This window comes from Lolium perenne, chromosome 4 (genome assembly GCF_019359855.2).
Source record: "Lolium perenne isolate Kyuss_39 chromosome 4, Kyuss_2.0, whole genome shotgun sequence".
Classification (NCBI taxonomy): Eukaryota; Viridiplantae; Streptophyta; class Magnoliopsida; order Poales; family Poaceae; genus Lolium; species Lolium perenne.
This window is the reverse complement of record NC_067247.2, coordinates 17,111,948-17,118,818: the sequence shown is the minus strand read 5'-3', so window position 1 is coordinate 17,118,818 and position 6,871 is coordinate 17,111,948. Positions and strand designations below refer to the sequence as shown.

At 43.4% G+C, this 6,871-nt stretch overlaps 1 long non-coding RNA gene across 1 annotated transcript; it reads left to right on the top strand.

Annotated features, from left to right (window-relative positions):
- Positions 1-2,411: 2,411 nt before the first annotated feature.
- LOC127321347 (uncharacterized) lies at positions 2,412-5,829 on the top strand. Its single transcript, XR_011742356.1, has 3 exons — positions 2,412-3,009; positions 4,340-4,423; positions 5,725-5,829. It is a non-coding gene; the product is annotated as an uncharacterized lncRNA (long non-coding RNA).
- The last annotated feature ends 1,042 nt before the right edge of the window (positions 5,830-6,871 follow it).

The window sequence follows — 6,871 nt, the reverse complement described above, 5'->3', positions numbered from 1 at the left end:
TAAATAGAGCCACACCCTTCATCCATTTGGAAATCTTGTACCATGCTACAAGGAAACCAAACACTTGAGACCTTCCATGTGAGTTAGCTAGGATCAAGATGAAGAAGCTAGGAGGTGGAGGCATACAACAAGATGAAGGTTTATCAGATTTCCTGAAGAACAAGCTACAGAATATTGCAAGGTAGAATCCCTAGGCAAACCATATATTTAGAGGATCATATCATCACCTCTTAAGTACGATCTTAGGATATTCCAAGATATTGAGAAGTGAGAGAAGTTATAATATTAACCATAGCCATGTCCATACAAGAATACTAGAGTAGTACTAATCTTAGTTGTTCAAGACAACATTTGATCTTGGAGGTGAGAACCCTATTCCAATAGCAATACCTTAAGAAACCAATTCCATAATCATCACAACTTGGTATTAATTATAAACCCTAAGAATCTAGGATGAGTGTGATGAGAGGACTATTAAAGAGGGATTAGTGAGGAACGATTGGTTCTTGTCTAATGCATGATTATACCTTGTAAATATAGATGATAAGTTAAACACATATGATTAATAGATCTCATCTATCACATAAAATAATAAGTATATCACTAGTAGTTAACCCCAAACCAATCCTCATGCCTTGTATGGAGGAGTAAGTGCATTAACCCTAAACCTTGTTTATCCAAACATTAGAGACAAACCTAGCATTGCCTTTATGCATGAGTCCTAATTAAGTGAGGAGTAACCCTAGCCAATTTAGCATAACCCTAGCTCATGCCCATATCCAAATACTAATTGTCTATCACATGGGTAATCACCACTAAAACCCTAGACCACATTTGAATTTCAATCCAAGTACCACATTGGGGATTATAAGTAGAACCCTGCCATGCCTCATGCCTATTGTTACTTCAAATAATGAAGCACCACCAAAACCCTAAACCCTTCCACATAGGATCCACTCCACATGAAATATTGTCCTAGCTTGTTGATGTCTACACACGCTTCTATTCCTGTAGACAGTGTTGGGCCTCCAAGAGCAGAGGTTTGTAGAACATCAGCAAGTTTCCCTTAAGTGAATCACCCAAGGTTTATCGAACTCAGGAAGGTAGAGGTCAAAGATATCCCTCTCAAGCAACCCTGCAATTACGATACAAGAAGTCTCTTGTGTCCCCAACACACCCAATACACTTGTCTGATGTATAGGTGCACTAGTTCGGCGAAGAGATAGTAAAATGCAAATGATATGGATTAATATGAGTGGTAATAACAATCTGAAATAAAGATGGCAGCAAGTAAACATGCAGTAGAACAGTAAGTAAACGGAGATTCGATGCTTGGAAACAAGGCCTAGGGATCATACTTTCACTAGTGGACACTCTCAACAATGATCACATAAATAAATAAGTTCTCTTCTCTTATGCTACTTCTACACTCTCTTGTTGGATGACAAACTCCATTCATTGTGTAGGGCTACAAGAGCTCCCTCAAGCCGGAGTAAACAAGCTCCACAACATTCGGAATTCATATTTAAGTAACCTCTAGAGTGCATAATAGATCATTGCAATTTAGACCGAGTACTAACATAGCATACACACTGTCCACGATAGCTATGAAAGGGGGAATAGATCGCATCAATACTATCATAGTAATAGTTAACTTCATAATCTACAAGAGATCACAATCATAGCCTATACCAAGTACTACATGATGCACACACTGTCAACATTACATCATGAAGGAGGAATAGAATATTTTAATAACATCACTAGCGTAGCACATAGTAATAGTGATACAAAGCTCATGATCACATAAAGATCACATGGGAGAGAGAGATGAACCACATAGCTACGGTAGAGCCCTCAGCCTCAGGGGAGAAATACTCCCTCCTCATCATGGGAGACAGCAACGGTGATGGAGATGGCGGTGATGTCGATGGAGATGACTCCGGGGGCAATTCCCCGTCCCGGCAGGGTGCCGGAACAGAGACTTCTGTCCCCCGAATTGGAGTTTCGCGATGGCGGCGGCGTCCCTTGTAACATCCCAAGTGAGCTACCCTTTTAGTTTTGCAAGTTTGTGCATCATATTGCATTCATGCATCTCATCATGTCACTTTTGGTTCTTATAAAATTGCATTTGGTTTTATTTTTCCTTTTATCTTTTATGTGTTGGTTTTTTTTTCTTTCTCTCTCCAGTTTTACCTCTATCTTACTTGAGATGTTCCAACCTTCAAGCCTACCTATTCTTTTCCTTATAATTTACCATTTTCCAAAGAGGTCATGCCAAATCTTTCTAGTAAATATGGGTTGATATTAAACCCCTTCTCTTTAATTTCTTACTTTGCAATTAATCAACTTAAGAACACTTTTGGAAGGTAGCAAATGTTTGGTTTTGTTTCCAGTAGATACAGCAATGAATTAAAATTATTTACAAACCTTCCTATTCTTATCCCAATTCAAATTGGCTTTGCTTTGAATAAAATAAAACATAAAGAAAAAATGAAATAAATTGGAAAAGAAAGAAAAATCAAAATAGCCACCAGGCCCAGGAGCACCCGGCCTTCTTCTTTTCCTGTCCTTGGTCGTAGTGGTCATCCCTGTCTTCTCTGTTCTACGGCACAGAGCATCTGCACCTGCTCCCCATTTTTCCTCTCCTCTTTTTCCCCTCCAATTCCAAATCGAAGAGCGAACCCTAGCCCCTTCGCCGCCGCCTCCCGTCTTGTTTCCCTTTCTTCACCAAGAGAGACTCGAGGGAAGTTTTTAGTTTGGGCAGTAACACCAAGAATCCTACCGGAGATCGCCGTCGTTGTTCGCCGCCGTTCGCTGCGCCGAGCGCAGGGATGGAGCCGCCGTGGCGCCCTCGTCCTCCTCGCTGAAGGTCTGGAGCGGGAGCTACCCCAGGACGTCTCCACCGTCCTCGTCGTCACCAAGCGCCGCCACGGTCGCCGTCGCGTCGTCTGCTTCTTCCACACCGACTCCGTCGCCTTGATCTTCTTCGACTTGTTTGCGAGCGCGGTGAGCAGTCCGTACTTCCCTGATGCTATTCCTTGCCTTCCGCTGCAACCTATCCAGCAGCAGCATCGTAGCAACATGAGCTCACAGCGGGCCAGCGATCGTCCCACGCGCGGCAAGCTTGTAAAGTGCCAGTTTTTGGTTCAGCTTCGCTGTTGAAAGTTTCAGTTATGTTTCATCTTCAGTTACTGCAGCACTGCACTCAGTTTCTCTGCACCTTGATCTATTTCAAGAACGAACACCAGTCCTTTTGGTTCAGCATGTGCGCAGCAACCTGGAAGCAAGATCTTTTCGCACGAGTCACGAAATTCATTTTCTTTTCTCTGTTTCTGTTTTCCAATGCACTGTCTAGTTCTTCAGTTAGAGTGTCACCTTCATTAGTCCTTTTGGTTCAGCATGTGCGCAGCAACCTGGAAGCAAGATCTTTTCGCACGAGTCACGAAATTCATTTTCTTTTCTCTGTTTCTGTTTTCCAATGCACTGTCTAGTTCTTCAGTTAGAGTGTCACCTTCATTAGCCTTTTGTTAGTACTTCCACGTTGTTACCCTGTAGATTCTAAACGTGCTGCAGCTCCACTTTGATGGTGTCGCTGTTCTGGGTTCCCAGGAAGCACAAATGTTCTTTCTTTCTACTTCCCAGCAGTCCAAAGTCCAGATCCCAGGAACGCTGCAGAAAGTTCAGTTTTGGTTGACACCTTCAGTTACCTGTAGCGCTCACAGTACTACTGCTGTGTTTTCCTGTGCTCGTTTCAATCGAAAACCCAGCCAAACGGTGGTGCCCTTGCTTGATACTCAACAGGTCCAGGATCAATTCCTCCGACCTGGACAAAAACAAATCATTCTATTTTGCTCTCTGGTTTTCAAATGCAGTTTAAAATTGTTCTTCTAAACTGTGTATTTATATTCAATGACAGGGATTTGAATTATTTTAAAACTCATCCTGTTACAATTTATTCTTGAATAAATAATTTTGACCAATTAATAAAAACAGATTTTTATAATTTAAAATTTGCATAAATCATATCTTGAGAACCGTGTCTCCGATGCCGATGAACTTTATATAGAAATCAATCATTTTTCCCGAGACGAATCCAACTATGAACTTGTCATGCATCATAGACCTTTCTATCTCTGCCAAATGGTTAATTCCACGATAACTAAATGATATGTGCGGGCAATTATTACTTATCTTGTCTAGCAGATTGCCCCACTTAACTTTGCCAAGTATGGACCCTCTTGCATATCACATGCCATGCATCATATTGTCGCATTTCATTTCTGGTATTGATGATTGTGTACTCTCTCTTGTATGTGTGTTTGGTTCTTCTCGTTAGACGCCGGTACCGAGGAGTACGGCGAGGAGTACGACTACTACCCTGAGGAGGATCGTGCCGGTTTCTCTTCTTCTGACTTGGCAGGCGAGCATTTTTTCCCTGCTACCTATTTTCTGCTTTTGCCTCTTTACCTTACTGCTATCCTGGTGTGCCGTTCTTGTCACGTATCCTATCACATGTCACCTACTGCAAGCCTTAGACCCATACATATATCCTACAACTGTTGTTTGGTTACAGGGTCAGCCATGCGAGTCGTAGGCTTGCTTAGTACCGTTATTACATTGTTACTATTATCGTTGTCGTCATCGTTATTTAGTTGGGTTATATTTGTTGGGGGGTTCCGGGATACATGCTTATGGTTATAACTGTTCAATAAGTTCACACCTTACTTATTCATGCTAATAATAAAATTGCTAAGTAGAGGCATCGGTGGGTCAGCTGATTTTTCGCTTTGAACACAGCTCACTTGTGTCCACTAATACCTTAGGATCCCGAGTTCTTGTTATCTGATCCAAGACTGAGCGCACTAACCATACGTGGGGTTCAGTGGGGCCCCCTCGACCAATTCCTGGACTACTTCCATTGTCCAGTGGCCACAACTAGTTTGCAATGTTTTACCATTTGTTGTTTGCGTGCATACCAGCCTGTTACTTCTTTATATTTGGGAAGCCCCTGGGTGCCTTGTATCCCTTGTTTCTGGTATGCACGTATAGGTCGCGGAGCCGCTGCGAAGTGGTTTATCGCCCCAGTGTGTGTTAAACCACCTAGTACGCTGGCGCAACAGCTAGGTCCGCCTCGGAGACTCGGCCGAACTCCGTAACGGGTTTAACTTAGTTAGGTGGCTCTTGGACTTGGTCTGTGGTGAAGGGAGAGGTAGTGTCGTGATACTCTGCTTTGATCCAGTAGGGTTGATCGAGCGTATGAGACCAGTAGTGCACCCCTGCAGGGTTACAATCTTTTCGAAAAGCCGTGTCCACGGTTATGGACGACTTGGAGAAGTGTTACTTGATCATAGACAACTTTCACCCCTTTATCTGCTAATAAACTTGCGTAGTAATTAGCGGAACTTTAATAAAACTGGTTAAAACTGTAAACCGTGTGAGTGCCTTTGCATCTTCTTCCTATAGCATGTAGAAGGGGGAATGCATCAGATGAGTTATGTTTGCAGAGTTTTAGAACTGCTAGATGCACGCTCTCTTATCTATACCTTGTACATGGAAAGTTGAGAGTGTCTCTATATGTTTTAGTGCAAGCTTTGCTGCCGCTAAACCCACCATATAGCCGGCGAGCGCAGCCAATATTCTAAGTCTCGCTGGGTACGCGCCTTGGTACTCACCCTCGCTTTTCCTCTCTTTTTCCGGCAACCGTCGGCCCGATGTTTGCAGGTACGGCAGGTTTTGAGTATCCACCTGGACACTACTTTGTGGACTACGCCGAGGACGACTACGTCGAGTAGAGAGGACGCTCCTAAGGCGACGACACAGGGCTTGGCCGGATATGGATCCGACTGCTTTATTTATGGACTCTTAGTCCCATTTGCATCTTGTCTGTACTCAGACGTATATTCGCTTCCGCATGATGTATTGATGTATTGTGGACATGTGTCCTCTCAGTGTCATTTGCTATCTTGCTCTATGAGCGTTGCTATATACTTATTTAACTCTTTTGTGTCGTAGAGTTAATGTTGTGATATCATCTGTGATGCTATGCCCTTGTAACCTGTGCACCGTGCGTGTTTCATATCGAGTGCACAGGAAGGCGAGACACCTAGGCCTGGATGCGTGTACGCGAGGGGCACTAGTTCCACGTCCGTATTCCTACTCCTAGGGTCAACAGCTTGGTACTCCGACACGGATACGTAGTCACGAGGGGTACTATCTCCGTGATGCATATCTAACTTCGGGGGCCGACATCCCTGGAGTCTTTCTGGAGTTTCGTCAATCCGTCTCAAGGTTTTAGGTCACGAGGGATGTTATAGGCAAAGAGACGGAGTCGGAAGAGTCTCGAGGGGCCCACCCCATAGGGTGGGGCGCCCACCCCTCTGGCCGCGCCGGCCTATGGTGTGGAGGCCCTGGGCCTCCCCCTGGCTTGCCCTTCTGGCTCCGTGAGTCTTCCGGCGAAATAGAATTTATGTGATTTTTCTGGATTTTTCCGAGCACTTTGGTTTTTGGGCCTTTTCTGCAATAAACAGACATAATAAACAGCTGGCACTGTGGAATCTTGTTAATAGGTTAGTCCAATAAATGCCATAATATGATATAAAGTGCATATAAAACATGTGAGTATTGTCATAAAACTAGCATGGAACATAAGAAATTATAGATACGTTTGAGACGTATCAAGCATCCCCAAGCTTAGTTCCTACTCGCCCTCGAGTAGGTAAACGATAACAAGGATAATTTCTGAAGTGACATGCTACTATCATAATCTTGATCAATACTATTGTAAAGCATATGAGATGAATGAAGTGATTCGAAGCAATGGTAAAGATAATGACTAAACAACTGAATCATATAGCAAAGACTTTTCATG